Source organism: Mustela erminea, chromosome 7 (genome assembly GCF_009829155.1).
Source record: "Mustela erminea isolate mMusErm1 chromosome 7, mMusErm1.Pri, whole genome shotgun sequence".
NCBI lineage: Eukaryota > Metazoa > Chordata > Mammalia > Carnivora > Mustelidae > Mustela > Mustela erminea.
In genome coordinates this window covers 98,990,901-99,007,327 of record NC_045620.1, presented here as the reverse complement: position 1 = coordinate 99,007,327, position 16,427 = coordinate 98,990,901, and the positions used below count along the sequence as shown (strand labels likewise).

General features: G+C 36.1%; 1 long non-coding RNA gene across 1 annotated transcript; it reads left to right on the top strand.

Annotated features, from left to right (window-relative positions):
• Positions 1 to 9,406: 9,406 nt before the first annotated feature.
• Positions 9,407 to 12,022, top strand: LOC116596552. Its single transcript, XR_004288173.1, has 3 exons — positions 9,407 to 9,473; positions 9,622 to 9,623; positions 11,982 to 12,022. It is a non-coding gene; the product is annotated as an uncharacterized LOC116596552 (long non-coding RNA).
• The last annotated feature ends 4,405 nt before the right edge of the window (positions 12,023 to 16,427 follow it).

The window sequence follows — 16,427 nt, the reverse complement described above, 5'->3', positions numbered from 1 at the left end:
AATAAGAACATCAAATTACCATGAATTAAACATAACATTATTAGTGTCATGTTTTATTTTGTTTTGCTTTTCTGAGAATAATATTACACTGCTGTCGTAATATTTGACAGCACAAGTACTGGAAGTGATACACTATGCAGTTACCGAAAAGGTATTTATGTTTTCTGTATCAGAGCACTTAAGCATTATTGCTATAATAAACATAGATGCTACCAAAATTCCAGGGTCATTGTCATGTTAGCTAATGTTTGGGGAAAATGTATATATTTGCATACATTATTTTTTAGTTAACTTCTCATATATAATTTTGTAGTTTCAATTGTTCAGATGCTTCCTCAATGAGTCATACATCCTCAGAGTTGTCTCAAAAGTGAATAGTTCTCTTCAAGTAACATGCTAGATTTGTTTGTATTTTTTAAAATTCTTCATGTTCTTCTTATGCAATATGGTATACACTGATGACCTCAGTTACTGTCTATTTTAGGGTAAACATTTTTGGCTAATTATAGGAGAAACCATAACCTGATAGTCTTAAAATGGCATAGTAATACCTCCAGGTCCATGACCAAGGGTTGCAGTTCTGTTTGTGTTCTTTTCTCATTTTGTGTCTTTAGGCTGGCTTTCTCATGGTTACAAAGGTAACAAAGAGTTTTATTGTGAGAATTTGCTACTGTGCTCATGTGCAGAGAAGGAAGAGACAGCACATCTCCATTAAGGAATAAAATCTCTCCTAACCAGTACAACTGAAGCAATTTAGGTCACATGTACATCCCAGAACAAATTAGCTTTTCTAAGGTAACACTATTTGTTGGTTTTCTTAATTCTGTACTCTTGACATCTACTTGGTGCAAAATGGATGAGATTACCCCGACACTTTAGAAGTTCATTTTAATTAATACGCTTTCTAAGAACTAGAGATGGATCAATTTTCACTGAGTTCTATGGGATTTTGGGGAGGAATGGATACCTAAATTATATTGGCACTATGGTAGGAAGTCTGAATGGGAAATTTGATGATGGTTAAACAATTTACAATGTCCACAGGGCCATCCATATATATGTAATTTCTATACCCATGTGTCTAGCCCGACTCTCTTTAGAGCTCTCAATCAATATGTCTAATTGTTATTTTACACTTTCAAATGAGTGAAATAAATACAATATTATAATATCTAAAATTATTAGATATTTTCTATGAGTCCATTGCATTTATTAAATGTTTACTCTTCCCCCTTCCATTAAAAAAAACCTATTCATCTTTATGTCTCACTGTAGATTAGCTGGCTAAATATTATTATCATACAAAAAATATTTTTAAAATATTTTATTTATTTTTTTGACAGAGAGATATAGAGAAAGCACAAGTAGGCAGAGTGGTGGACAGAGGGAGGGGGAGAAGCAGGCTCTCTGCTGAGCAGGGAGCCTAATGTGGGGCTTGATCCCAGGATCCTGGGATCATGACCTGAGCCAAAGGCAGATGCTTAATCCGCTGAGCCACCCAGGTGCCCATGAAACATATTTTTTGACAAAATTTTAAATACTTAAAAAAAAGAAGCTTTGAAGAGGTGTTCCTGGTAAAGCGTCTTATCAAAACTGGGGGCAGTGAGGCAACCATGTTCTTCCCATTAGAGTTTATCTCAGACTGGACAGAAGAATGGTGAGAGATCCATAGGGTCCTAGAGGATGACATTATAGATCCTAGAGTTTTATGAACTTTAGGCAGATTCACAAATACCTGTACATCCCAAATGTGACCATAGGAATAAATAGAAGACATTGGAATGAAATTATGGAGGAGACAAGATCGTGTTCACTTGTTGGTAATCTTTGTGAGCCATTGACTGAAGGGTTTTCCCCAAAGTCCCAGTAATTTACCAGATCATGAAATAATGCACACTTTGGGAAGGAGGGGTAGTGAGTGAATAGTAGATGGTTAAGAACTAAAACACTTAGAGGTATAGGTACTGAAATTAAAAACAAACAAACAAAAATAAAAAACCCATATTCATAGAAAAAAAATATGACATTTCTTATTTTTTCTATAATTCATACTTCCTATATTAAGAACAACCTCATTAGATAAGTGCTTTGATTAATTCCACTTTATCATTATAAACTATAGAAAGCTGAATTCATAATATTTCCCTCCATTCTCCATTTTTTTTTTTAAACAGATGGCATTAAATGAAAAAAAAAAACATTCATTTGCTCAATCTAGAAACATAATGGGCATTGTTCGGATCCAGGTTCACTGCTCATATCCAACCATGCCATAAGCTAAGCCACTATTATTTTCTAAACATCATTTGGTCTCATTCGCTTGTCATCTCTGTGATCCCCTAATTCAAAGCATCATAGACTCTCTTCTTCACTTACCTCTCACCTCACATAAGCCCCTGAAATGTTTGTTTCATATTATTCTTTTCATTTTTCAAGCCATTTTCCAGGCTTCCCTTTATTAAAATAAATGTTTACATGACTAAGTCTGGCTGCTGTATTTCTCTTTTGAATTATTTAATGGCTTTCTTTGATCTTAGGGTGAATGTTGACTTTCTTAGTATTAATGTATGATGACTCTTACATCATCCTATCTTCTATATAGCTTTGTTTCTTATTATCCTTCTTAGTTCTTTCAAATCCAATTATATTAGCTTTTTAAATTTAAATGTTTCTTACATACTATTTAATTTATCACAAATGCTGTTTCCTGTGGCAATAATAGTCCTATTTTACTTACAAAGGAAACACTTTTTTTTCCCTCTGAACTTAGTCTATGTTTCAGTTTCATCTTATATGTCATGGGTCCCAATCTTATCTCATGAATAATTTTATACACACACACATCCACACACACCATGACAATAAATTCATCCCAACTGTCTGACTTTCCTGCAGGTTGAAAACCCTATCTTGTTTATTATATAACCCTATCTTAGTAACTAGCATACAATGAGAGTGTAGGATCTAGGTGTGGATAATTGGGATTCATCTCCTGATTCAGATACTAACTTATTATGATAGAAAATGGTTATATTTTCATTTAATTCATTTTCTCTTCTTCCTTGACACTGGTTCTTGGCCTAGATCATAGGAACATGTTCCATCTATTCTTCCATGCTCTTTGTCTAACAGTTTGATGATGATATGCAAAATGAATCTGGAAGTCAGGATTTGAAGATGAGCTACTGGAGAGAAGTCTGGGTCCTTGAATCTTTTTTTGGAGGAGAGCTACTTATGCAACTGGAACAGTTGTTTGGAATTTACTTACATGAGACATTAGCTTCTATTATATTGGAGCCAATATATATGTTTTATTTGTTTCTTGTAACAGTCATTCTTATGCTAACAGAACAACATTTCATTATCTGTGCCTTCAATTTTTCTCCTTCAAAGAGAGGATAAGGAAAACATTTAATCACAGAGTTTTTTGGAAAAAATCAATGAAACATATGTGCAAACCAATTATAACAATTGGTGACAGGTACTATGTTCACTATTTGTTGACTAGATTAATTACTTAAGTGCCTATGGTAAAATATATATAATTGAAAGAAATTTCAAAGCAGTACTTCACAGGCCATAACTGGCTTATTTATATATGGTGTTCTTCTCAGACAGTGTTGACCTATACAATGTTAAATGCATATATATTGACTAATATTGAAAATTGTGGATTTCCTATTAAATCTGTATTTCTGATATGATTTGAAAATATTTGAGGAGCTGGCGAGACCTAGCTCTCCATTCCAATGTGGTTATAACCAGGTGAGATAAATAGCTGCCCTCTTTCAGTGGGGTCATGCACGATCCAATGGGTTCAGTCACCACAACTTGTTGCTATCTCTTCACTCTGAGGATAATTAGTCATTTATTATTGTATTAAGGGTATGTTTATCAAAATTAGAAGAAAAACTTATGGAGAAAGAAGAGAGCTGAATATTTTGTAAACTGGGCAGATGTGTGTGTGTGTGTGTGTGTGTGTGTGTGTGTGTGTATGTGTTTTTAAGTGAAAAACCTATCATTCTTTAGGCTTTACCCCTTTAGGACAAACTTGTATGTCAGTGTTACTTCTGATCCAGGAACCATTTCCTGAATCAGCTTGTATTTAAAAAGATGGAACTGCTTAAACACTTAGATCTGAAACATTTTTGTAAGTGGTAGTGGTGTTCTTCATACCATATATAAGAAATAACAAGATATCCTACCATCACTATCAAAGTTCTATCAATAATTAAATATTGATGGAAATGGATAAGATGAAATTTTTCTTTATACAGAATAGCATAAGCAAAGGTATTTGTAAATATATCTGATATCCTTTTAGTTTTTTCACATATTCTGACTCTTTTTTTTTTTATAGTAAGTAAGAAAGTTGTAATATGTTAATACTTTTCAAACATTGTTCCATGAAGCACTAGTGATACTGAGGACAGCATAGGAAGAATGAGTGGGTAACTGGACAAGAATCTCATTCTCAGCTGCAGTATCAGAGTAGTTAGAATTATATTCCATATAAAGCATTTGACCTTCTGAAACATTGTTCTCTAAGGAAAATCCTCTTTTCAATGTAAAGATTTTGATAACTGGTAGGTTAAATGACATCTGTATGTGTGTATTTTCCTGAGAAGAGAAAATAAACAAACTAGTAATAATAATAATCATAATAAAAGAGAGCTTGAAACAACATATTGAACTATCCTGAGGATTTAGTTTTCATATTTATGCCTTCATAAAGCTGTAGAAACAAGAAGGAAAGAATTTTCATAGTCATATTCCCAGATACCACATAATAAGGTTATGTGTAAGTAAGGTTATGTGTAAGTAAGGTTAAACAATTTTCATTAGCTCTAATATCAACATTTATCACTTAACTGTTAAAGGAGCTAATTTTAAAGATTATATATCTTCATATTTTTATAAAAATTTGATAGATATTTGCTTATATTAATATATAATCTTATGAGTACACAAATTTAATTTTCTACTAAAAACATTCTTATTATGATATTTATGACTATGAGATCCTCTTTATTAAGAGTAACACTATAACTCCTGTATTAGAAGTAACACTATAGTAACACTATTCCTATTCCCTCAGAAATAGCGAATTGTTAATGTAAAAGCAAAGGAAATTCCAGCCTTGTTTTGTCATCCGATGGTGCATAATTATTATTTCCTATTCTTTTCATTTCTACTGTATCACAGTGTTTTTAGAGTACCACAGAACTTAAGTGGAGCTCGTTTTTCTTTCTTTCTTTCTTTCTTTTTTTTTTTTGAGAGACAGATCGAGAGAGAGAGTGACCGAGAGAGAAAGAAAGAAAGAAAGAAAGAAAGAAAAAGAAAGAAAGGAAGGGGGAAAAACTGGAAAGATGTAGGGGTTCAAAATGCAAATACTTAACTATGTCTAATGCTAGCAATCATTTGAGACATGAGTCTTTTTCATAAATTTTAAGTAAGAGAATATGTATAAGTATCGATGGAGAAAGGTTTACTGAGCATGAAACTTGCTTGCCAGACTGATCTGGATCAATTCTTCTAAAGATGGTTCATTTCAAGATTTGAGAGGGATAGTCTCAAACATCAGGCATTATATATTCCAAAGAAAGCCAGATTCTTTTATAATTCACATATACTGGCAGTGTGATAAGGTTTTGTTTTCTAAAGAGCAAAATCTGTGCAAAAATTGTTTACAACTGATGTGTATTGAGAATTCTAATAACCTCCAATAGTCTTCCATATCAGAAATTGTCCCATGTAATATAACAATAGATTATTGACAAGCAGTATGACAACATTCAAGAAAAAATAGGGCTTCCATATTTATTTTAGATTTTACTTCTATGACTACTTCCAGTCATTAAGTTCTACCTAGGAAGAACTTAAAGATAAGATCTTATTTTTATTATTTTTTTTAAAGGGTTTTAGATTTTATTTATTTATTTGACAGACATCACAAGTAGGCAGAGAGAGACAGGGGGAAGCAGGCTCCATGCTCAGCAGATAGCCCAATGTGGGGCTTGATCCCAAGACCTTGGCATGACCTGAGCTGAAGGCAGAGGCCTTAACCCACTGAGCCACCTAGGTGCCCCTGATAAGATCTTATTTTTAGAACTTACAGATATAGATCAACTGATTATACAGATAAATTTATCACATAAAAATAAATCCACACCAAAATTAGTCTAACTGGATGCCATATCAAGCTATCTTTTCTGGTTAAGTAGAAGAACCCTATCTAGTATTCCTAAGCTATCTCATCAAGAACCAAAACTACATTTGTTACTTGTAAATCCATCTTCTGTTAATTGTCTTACAAGTGGAAGATTAATATCTTTGGATACCTGCTGAACAGAGACACAATGCAATCTAAATGCCTAAAAAGATCTCAATTAGCATTGTTTCAATATATATCTCTCTCTATTGTCTCATTTAATGGAATCATAGCCAACCCACATAAGCCAATGGTTAATTTAGACTGATTCCCTACATTATCATCTCACTCAAGTTACATGTACTGGTATAAGTTCTAACAATTCTTACTTAAAAATATTTTTAAAATATGGCACAACACCCATTTTCCCTTTTCAAGGATTCATCTTTCACCTGAATTAATCTCCTGCCTCTATAATCACCCCAATTTTATTTTTTACCCAATCAGCAGAATGACACAATATATAAACCTAAATTTAGCATTTATAATTTGGAAGATCAATTAATAACTTAGTCAATTTAAATCATAGCTGTCATAAAACTCAGCTTAATGAATATAATGATTAGTCTTTTGCAAAGTCCTTAAAACACTTTACAAAGACATAGTATTCTGCAGTTGGAATGTTAGAGTAAATATGAGATGAGAAGAGGGGAGAGGAGAGAGCAGGGATCATGACCCAGGGAGAGGACTATGGTTGGAAAGAGAATTCATAGGTCAACATCTTCTCATTTCAAATTATCACAGTCCTTATTACGTATGTCTAAAATGTTCAAATATGAAGGAAGAGAAATATGATGCTCTTCTGAATTTATTTCTTTGTAGGTAACTTGATTTCAGTGTCAGGTGATTGAGAAATACCTTTCATTGCATGAGCTAGACAATGAAAAAAAAATCTTTAAAGTCTTCTAAAATCAAATACTTCAGCTACACTTCAAAATGATGTAAGCTATAAAATTACTTAATGACACTCAACTAAGAGGTACATCATTGTAAAAAAAAAAGAGGCAAATTTCATATATAAAATGATTATGCCATGAAACAAGTAAATCTGAATTTTCGTAATTAAATTTTCAAGATGAATGAAAAGATAAAATCACTTAAAAATAAACAAAGGCTAAGGATGTTAAAATCTAGCACCAACAAACTCAAGGAACATCTAAATATGAATTTGAAAGTGAAGAAAATGAGCACAGGATGAAATTATGGGATCCACAGGGGAAAAACCAAACAAAACAAAAAAATCAAAATGAGGGCACACCTAATTCCCAGATCTTAATTTCCAATACCATTCTCTATTAAAAGAAACTAGAGCTCCTTGAATAAATCCTAAATTCTAGGACCAGGACAGAAAAGATATAAGTTTTATAAAACCAGAAAGTAGGAAAGTGCTAAACATACATACACAAATGAGGTATGGACATATTAAAGGACACACAAGAATCAACTAAAAGAGCTCCCAATAGATAAAGATGGTATAATTTGAGCAAAAAAAAAAAAAAAAATTACCATATTATAACAGAAAACAAAAAATTCAAATTCATGAATACTGATATAAGCACATGATTAAATAAATAAATGGGAAAAGATAGGTGAAACTCTTGTGGATAGATAATAAAAATAATTTATTTAGATAATCCAACTCTCAATCAAGGTTAACATCAATAGTAATGAGTCATCATGAGAATATATATACTTGATATGAATTGTGAGAATGGCATATTACCTCTGTGGTCTGACTCCCATGAATGCATTACCCCTGTGCAATCATGAGAAACCCTTAAATAAGAAACATTTTACAAAATACCTGACCAGTATTTCTCACAATTGTCAAGGTCACCAAGAATAAGGAAGTCAGATACATGAACTCTTACAGCTAGTAGAAACCTACAGATGATGAATAAATGTAATACTTATCTTGGATGGGATCCTAGAGCAGTAAAAGAACATTTAGAAAAATTGAGGAAATGTGAATAAAGAATGGACTTGGTATAATAACAATGCATTGATACTGTGAAGAATATGTCATATGTATATATATTTTAAATATACCATATTAATGAAAAATGTTAATATAGTAGAAATTGGCTATGGTCTACCTGGGAACTCTGTAATATCTTTGTAACTTTTCCGTAAACGTCAAACCACTCTCAAATAAGAATTTTATTATATGAAAAAGAAACGAAATCCATTTTCTAGTTCTGCATGTAAAAAACTTGGAAGTCACCACTCTGTACTGACAAGTAAAAAGCTGAACTGACTGAAAAATTAATAACTCTTCTTGTGAGTTTAAGAACCGAGGACACAGGACAAAACACTGCCCTCAAGACTGGAGAGACAACCAGATGAATATAAGGAGTTGTGGTTTACCTGAGCAGAGACTCACAGCAGAGCTTTCTGCAAGAACCAGTGCCAGGGCAGCAGCACCAGAACTCTAACTGAAGAACTGCTGGAGTCTCAGGGTGGATAACTGAGAGTTAAAACTTGGAAGGGCCCAGACAGTGTGGGGAGGGCAAGAATTCTGTGAGGTTTACCTCCAGAAGCTTAAGTAGGTTCTCACTGTAAATATCTGAGGAAAATCCCCATCAGATCTAGCAGAGGGAAGTGAAAAGGAAGCATTCTGTAATACTGAACAGCAGCGTGTTCCTAACAAGGCCTGCCCTCAGGAGAAACCAATTAACCATAACCTAACTTGCTGTGGTATTATCACAGCCTAAGTGACCTGGCAAAAGGGAAATATTTAATCCTACCCTCTTTAGCCATCCTATCTCACTAACATGAGACAAAACAAATAAGCGAAACAAACAAACAAACAAACACAAAAACAAAAAACCACTGACAAACACTTGTGAATTTCATAGTCCAAAGGCATAGACTCCCCAATAGACAGAGATCAAATCATAGCACCATAGATCCTCCTGCCATACCAAACACCATATTACTGAAGATCTATTTACAGCAGTTCCTTTAACCAATATATCATGTCCCACTATCAGGAAAAATATTACAAGGTATACCAAAAGGTAAAAAACAGAGAAGCACAATTTGAAGAGACAGAAAAAGTATAAGAAACAGACACAGCAGAGGAGGAGCAAGATGGCAGAGGAGTAGGAGATCTAAATTTCACTGGGTCCCAGGAAATCAGCTAAATAGTTATCAAACCATTCCGAACACCTACAAACTCAACAGGAGATCAAAGAGAAGAATAGCAGCAATTCTAGGAATAGCAAAGCGACCACATTCTGAAGGTAGGACTTGTGGAGAAGTCAATCCAAAGTGATATACAGGAAGATAGGCTTCAGGGGAAGGGACTGGCTCCTGGCAAGTGAGAAAGCAGTGAAGCACAAATTTAGAACTTTTAGAAGTCTACTCCACTGAGGCATGTTACTCCAGAGGCTAAGCGGGGGGAGGAGTGGTGGAGTAGGAAGCTGGAGAGGTAGGGGTGTGGAGCCCTTCCTTAGGGTTCAGGACCCTTGGGGTCACAGAAAGACCGGGTGTGCCTGGGGCAGGAGACCTCCCAGTTAACAGAGCAGGGAGGCTGGCTGCAGAGACGGAGTTGAGGAGAGAGCTCTCAGCTTGGGGTTACCTTAACCATGATCCAAGGCACAGTTGGGTCACTACTCTTCAAGCAGGGATCCCACAAGTGTTAGAATCAGGGATCCAGGAAGATCCTTCCTCTACTGGGAGGAGCAGTTTGGGAGCATGCTGCAGAAATTGGCTGGATTTGGAGACTCCAAATGTAACTGTGCACCAGAGACAGAAACAGTCAGTCACAGGCTAGGTGAGGATGGTGTGTGGCTGGACACCAGGGAGACAAGGGTGATTAACTGCTCCTCTCTGAGGGCATGCTGAGAAGTGGGACCCCTAGCATTCATCTCCTCTGGCGGGAGATTGGGAGGCTGCCATTTTCATTCTCCTCCTACAAAACTGTGTATGGAAAGCTTTCAGGGAACAAAAGCTACTGAAAGTGAAACAGAGAAGATTGCTTAGCCTGGCCTCTGGCAAGGGCAGGGCAATTCCACCTTGGGAAAAGACATTTGAGAATCACAGCAACAGGCATCTCCCTCAGAAGATCAGCAAGAACATCTATCCAAGACCAAGTTTATTGATTAGTCAGAACTGCAAAACACCAGTGTTAGGGTAATACAGCACATAGAATTCATGGCTTTTCCCCCCATGATTCTTTAGTCTTTCAAAGTTAATTTTTTTTAATTTTTGTTATTTTTTTCACTTTCTATTTTTTCTTTTTTCTTTTGAATTTTTCCTCTTTCCTATTTTAACCCATTTTAACTATTTTATCTTATCAATACCTTTTAAAAAATCTTTTTTAATTTTCATTTTTATACTCACATTTTATCCCTTCATTGTATTTAACCTTATTTTTCATATACCTATAAGTTTTTCTCTCTTTAAAATTTTGGGATATAGTTTCTTCTGACAGATCAAAATATACCCTAAATCTAGTCTCCACCCTGATCACATTCTCTTTTTTTTTTTTCTCTTTTTTTCAACCAACTTCTTATCTTATCAATTCCCTTTTAAAAATCTTTCAAAAATTTTCATCCTTATAGTCATGTTACATCCCTTCATCGTGTTTATAGATATATGGATCTTTTTTCTTTAAAATTTTGAGAGGCAATTTCTTCTAACAAACCAAAATACAATATATACAAAAATACAATACATACAATTCAATACAAATAACAAACCAAAATCAAGTGCGTCATTCTGTTCTATTCACCAGCCTAATCTTTTTTTCTTTTTCTCTTTTCTTCCCTTTCTACTCCCCCCTTTCTCTTTTCTTCCATTTCTACTCCCCAAATCTCTTCTGATTTGATTAGTGTATATTTTTCTGGGATTGTTGTTACCCTTTTAGCATTTCATTCTCTCATTCATCTATTCTTCTTTGGACAAAATGACAAGATGGAAAAACTCAACTCCAATAAAGAACAAGAAGTAGTACCAACTGCTGGGGACCTAATAAATATAGATATTATTAAGATGTCAGCACTAGAGTTCAGGATAATGAGTATAAAGATGCTAGCTGGGCTTGGAAAAAACATAGAAGATTCTAGAGAATCCTTTTCTGGAGAAATAAAATCCCTTTCTGGAGAAATAAAAGAACTAAAATCTAACCAAGTTGAAATATAAAATGCTATTAATGAGGTGCAGTAAAAAATGGAGTCTCTAACTGCTAGGAAAAATGAGGCAGAAGAGAGAATTAGTGATACAGACCAAATGATGGAGACTAAAGAAGCTAAAGAACTGGATCATGAGGAGAGAATTTGAGAGATAAGTGATAAACATAAGACAAACAATATTGGAATAATTGGGATGCCAGAAAAGGAAAGGGGGGACAGAAGGTATACTGGAGCAAAATTATACCAGAGAACTTCTCTAATTTGGGGAAGGAAACAAGCATCAAATGAAGGAGGCACAGAGAACCCCCCCTCAAAATCAATAAAAATAGCTCAATAATGCATCATCTAATAGTAAAACTTACAAGTGTCAGAGACAAAGAGAAAATCCTGAAAGCAGCTCAGGACAAGAAGTTTGTAACATACAATGGTAGATATATTAGATTGTGGGGGAGGAGTCAAGATGGTGGAGAAGTAGCAGGCTGAGGCTACATCAGGTAGCAGGAGATCAGCTAGATAGCTTATCTAAAGATTGCAAACACCTACAAATCCAATTGGAGATTGAAGAGAAGAAGAACAGCAATTCTAGAAACAGAAAAACAACCACTTTCTGAAAGGAAGGACTGGCAGAGAAGTGAATCCAAAGCGATGGGAAGATAGACCGCAGGGGGAGGGGCTGGCTCCCGGCAAGTGGCGGAGCAACGGAGCACAAAATCGGGACTTTTAAAAGTCTGCTTCACTGAGGGACATTATTCCAGGGGCTAAACCAGGGTGAAGCCCACGCAGGGTCAGCGTGGCCCCAGGTTCCGCAGGGTCACAGAAGAATCAGGGGTGTCTGAGTGTCGCAGAGCTTGCAGGTATTAGAATGGGGAAGCCAGCTACAGAGACAGAGCCGAGAATGAGCACTCAGCTTGGGGTTACCTTGAGCCAGTCGCAGCCGGGGTGAGCTCGGAGCACAGCCAGAGGCCAGGGAGACGGGAGTTATTGGGCGCTATTCTCTGAGAGCTCACTGAGCAGTGGGGTCCTGAGCTCTCGGATCCTCTGGGCCAGAGACTGGGAGGCCGCCATTTTCATTCCTGTCCTCCGGAAGTCTACAGAAAGCGCTCAGAGAACAAAAGCTCCTGAAAGCTAACCTGAGCAGATTACTCAGCCCAGCCCCTGGTAAGGGTGGTGCAATTCCATGGAAAAATGTTCCATGCTCCTGGATTGGAAGAACAAATATTGTGAAAATGTCTATGCTACCTAAAGCAACCTACATATTTAATTCAATTCCTATCAAAATACCATCCATTTTTTTCAAAGAACTGGAACAAATAACCCTGAAATTTATATGGATCCAGAAAAGCCCTCGAATAGCCAAAGGAATATTGAAAAAGAAAGCCAAAGTTGTTGCACCACAATTCCGGACTTCAAGCTCTATTACAAAGCTGTCATCATCAACACAGCATGGTACTGGCTCAAAAACAGACACATAGATCAATGGAACAGAATAGAAAGCCCAGAAATAGACCCTCAACTCTATGGTCAACTAATCTTTGACAAAGCAGGAAAGAATGTCCAATGGAAAAAAGACAGCCTCTTCAATAAATGGTGTTGGGAAAATTGGACAGCCACATGCAGAAAAATGAAACTGGACCATTTCCTTACACCACACACAAAAATAGACTCAAAATGGGTGAAGAACCTCAATGTGAGAAAGGACTCCATCAAAATCCTGTGCCTGAGGAGAACACAGGCATCAACCTCTTCGACCTCAGCTGCAGCAACATCTTCCTAGGAACATCACCAAAGGCAAGGGAAGCAAGGACAAAAATGAACTATTGGTGTTTCATCAAGATCAAAAGCTTTTGCACAGCAAAGGAAACAGTTAACCAAACCAAAAGACAACTGACAGAATGGGAGAAGATATTTGCAAACAATGTATCAGATAAAGGGCTAGTGTCCAAAATCTATAAAGAACTTAGCAAACTCAATACCCAAAGAACAAATAATCCAATCAAGAAAAGGGCAGAAGACATGAACAGACATTTCTGCAAAGAAGACATCCAGATGGCCAACAGACACATGAAAAAGTGCTCCATATCACTCGGCATCAGGGAAATACAAATCAAAACCACAATGAGATATCACTTCACACTAGTCAGAATGTCTAAAATTAACAAGACAGGAAATGACAGATGCTGGCAAGGATGCAGCAAAAGGGGGACCATCCTACACTGTTGGTGGGAATGCAAGCTGGTGCAACCACTCTGGAAAACAGCATGGAGGTTCCTCAAAATGTTGAAAATAGAACTACCCCAAGACCCAGCAATCGCACTACTGGGTATTTACCCTAAAGATACAAACATAGTGATTTGAAGGGGCACATGCACCCGAATGTTTATAGGAGCGATGTCTACAATAGACAAACTATGGAAAGAACCTAGATGTCCATCAACAGATGAATGGATAAACAAATATATAGGATACTATGCAGCCATCAATAGAAATGAAATCTTGCCATTTGCGATGACATGGATAGAACTAGAGGGTATCATGCGTAGTGAAATAAGTCAATCAGAGAAAGACAACTATCATATGATCTCCCTGATATGAGGAAGTGGAGATGCAACATGGAGGTTTAATGGGGTAGGAGAAGAATGAATGAAACAAGATGGGATTGAGAGGGAGACAAATTATAAGTGACTCTTAATCTCACAAAACAGACTGAGGGTTCCTTGGGGGAGGGGGTTCTGGGGGGGGGGTTATGGACATTGGGGAGGGTATGTGCTATGGTGAGTGCTGTGAAGTGTGTAAATCTGGTGATTCACATACCTGTACCCCTGGGGATAAAAATACATTATATGTTTATAAAAAAAAAAAAAAAGAAATATAAGATTGGCAGCAGACTTATGCATCGAGACCGTGCAGGCCAGAAAGGATCAGAATGGTATATTCAGAGCACTAAATGAGAAAAATATGCACCCAAGAATACTATATCCATCTAGGCTGTCATCAAAAATAGAAGGAGAGATAAAAAGCTTCCAAGAAAAACAAAAATTAAAAGAATTTGCAAGCACCAAACCAGTGCAAATACAAAGAGGGTCCTCTAAGCAAAGGGAAAGCCTAAAAGTAACAGACGAGAAAGGAAAAGAGACAATATACAGTAACAGTCACGTTACAGGCAATACAGTGGCACTAAATTCATATCTTTCCATAGTTACCCTGAATATAAATGTGCTAGAGGCCCCAATCAAAAGACACAGGGTATTGGAATGGATTAAATAATAAGACATATTGATATGCTGTGTACAAGAAACTCATTTGAGACCTAAAGACACGTCCGGATTTAATTTGAGGGGGTGGAAAACAATTTAGCATGCTAATGGACATCATAAGAAAGCAGAGGTGGCAATCCTTATATCAGAAAAATTAGGTTTTAAGCAAGACTATAATAAGAGATGAGGAAGGACACTATATAGTACTCAAAGGGTCTGTCCAATGAAGGATCTAACAATTTTAGATATCTATGCCCCTAACATGGGAGCAGCCAATTAATATAAATCAATTAATAACAAAATCAAAGAAACACATCGACAATAATACAGTAATAGTAGGGGACTTTAACACTCACTGATATGGACAGATCATCCAAGTAAAAGATCAACAAGGATTTAAGGCCTTAAATGACACTGGACCAGTTGGACATCATACATATATTCAGAACATTCCATCCCAAAGCAACAGAACACACATTCTTCTCTAGTGCACATGGAACATTCTCCAGAATAGATCATATCATGGGTCACAAATCAGGTCTCAACCAGTACGAAAAGCCTGTGATCATTCCCTGAATATTTTCAGACCACAATGCTCTGAAGCTAGAACTCAACCACAAGAGGAAAGTTGGAAGGAACTCAAATACATGGAGGCTAAAGAGCATCGTACGAAAGAATGAATGGGTAACCAGGAACCTAAAGAAGAATTGAAAAAACTTCATGGAAACAAATGATAATGAAAACACAACTGTTCAAAATCTGTGGGACAGAGCAAAGGTGGTCCTGAGAGGAAAGTATATATCATCAATACAAGCCTTTCTCAGAACAAGAAAGGTCTCAAGTACACATCCTAACCCTATACCTAAAGGAGCTGGAGAAAGAATAGTAAAGAAGACCTGAACCCAACAGCAGAAGAGAAATAATGAAGATCAGAGCAGAAATCAAGGAAACAGAAACAAAAGAACAGTTTATCAGATCAATGAAATTAGGAGCTGGTTCGTTGAAAGAATTAATACGATTGATAAACCTCAGGCCAGACTTATACAAAAGAAAAGAGAAAGGACACAAATTAATAACATCATGAATGAAAGAGGAAAGATCACAACCAACACCAAAGAAATATGAACAATTAGAAGAATGTATTATGAGCAACTATATGCCAGCAAATTTGGCAATCTGGAAGAAATGGATGCATTCCTAGAGATGTACAGACTACCAAAACTGAACCAGGAAGACACAGATAACCTCAACGGACCCATAACTAGTAAGGAGATTATAGCAGATATCAAAAATCTCCCAACAAACAAGAGTCCAGGGACAGATGGCTTCCCAGGGGGGATTCTACCATATAAAGAAGAATTAATACTTATTCTCCTGAAAATGTTCCAAAAAACAGAAATGGAAGGAAAACTTCCAAACTCATTTTATGAGGCCTGCATTACCTTGATCCCCAAACCAGACAAAGACCCCATTAAAAAGGAGATTTACTGACCAATATCCCTGGTGAACATGGATGCAAAAACTCTCACCAATATACTAGCCCACACACTTCAACAGTACATTAAAAGTATTATTCACCATGACCAAGTGGGATTTATTCCTGGGCTGAACGACCAAGTGGGATTTAGTTCTGGCCTCAAGGTTTGTTCCACATCCACAAATCAATCAATGTGATATAATACATTAATAAAAGAAAGAACAAGAACTATATGATACTCTCAATAGATGCTAAAAAGGCATCTGACAAAGTGTAGCATCACTTCTTGAGCAAAACTCTTCACAGTGTGGGGATAGAGGGTATATACCTCAGTATCATAAAGCAAT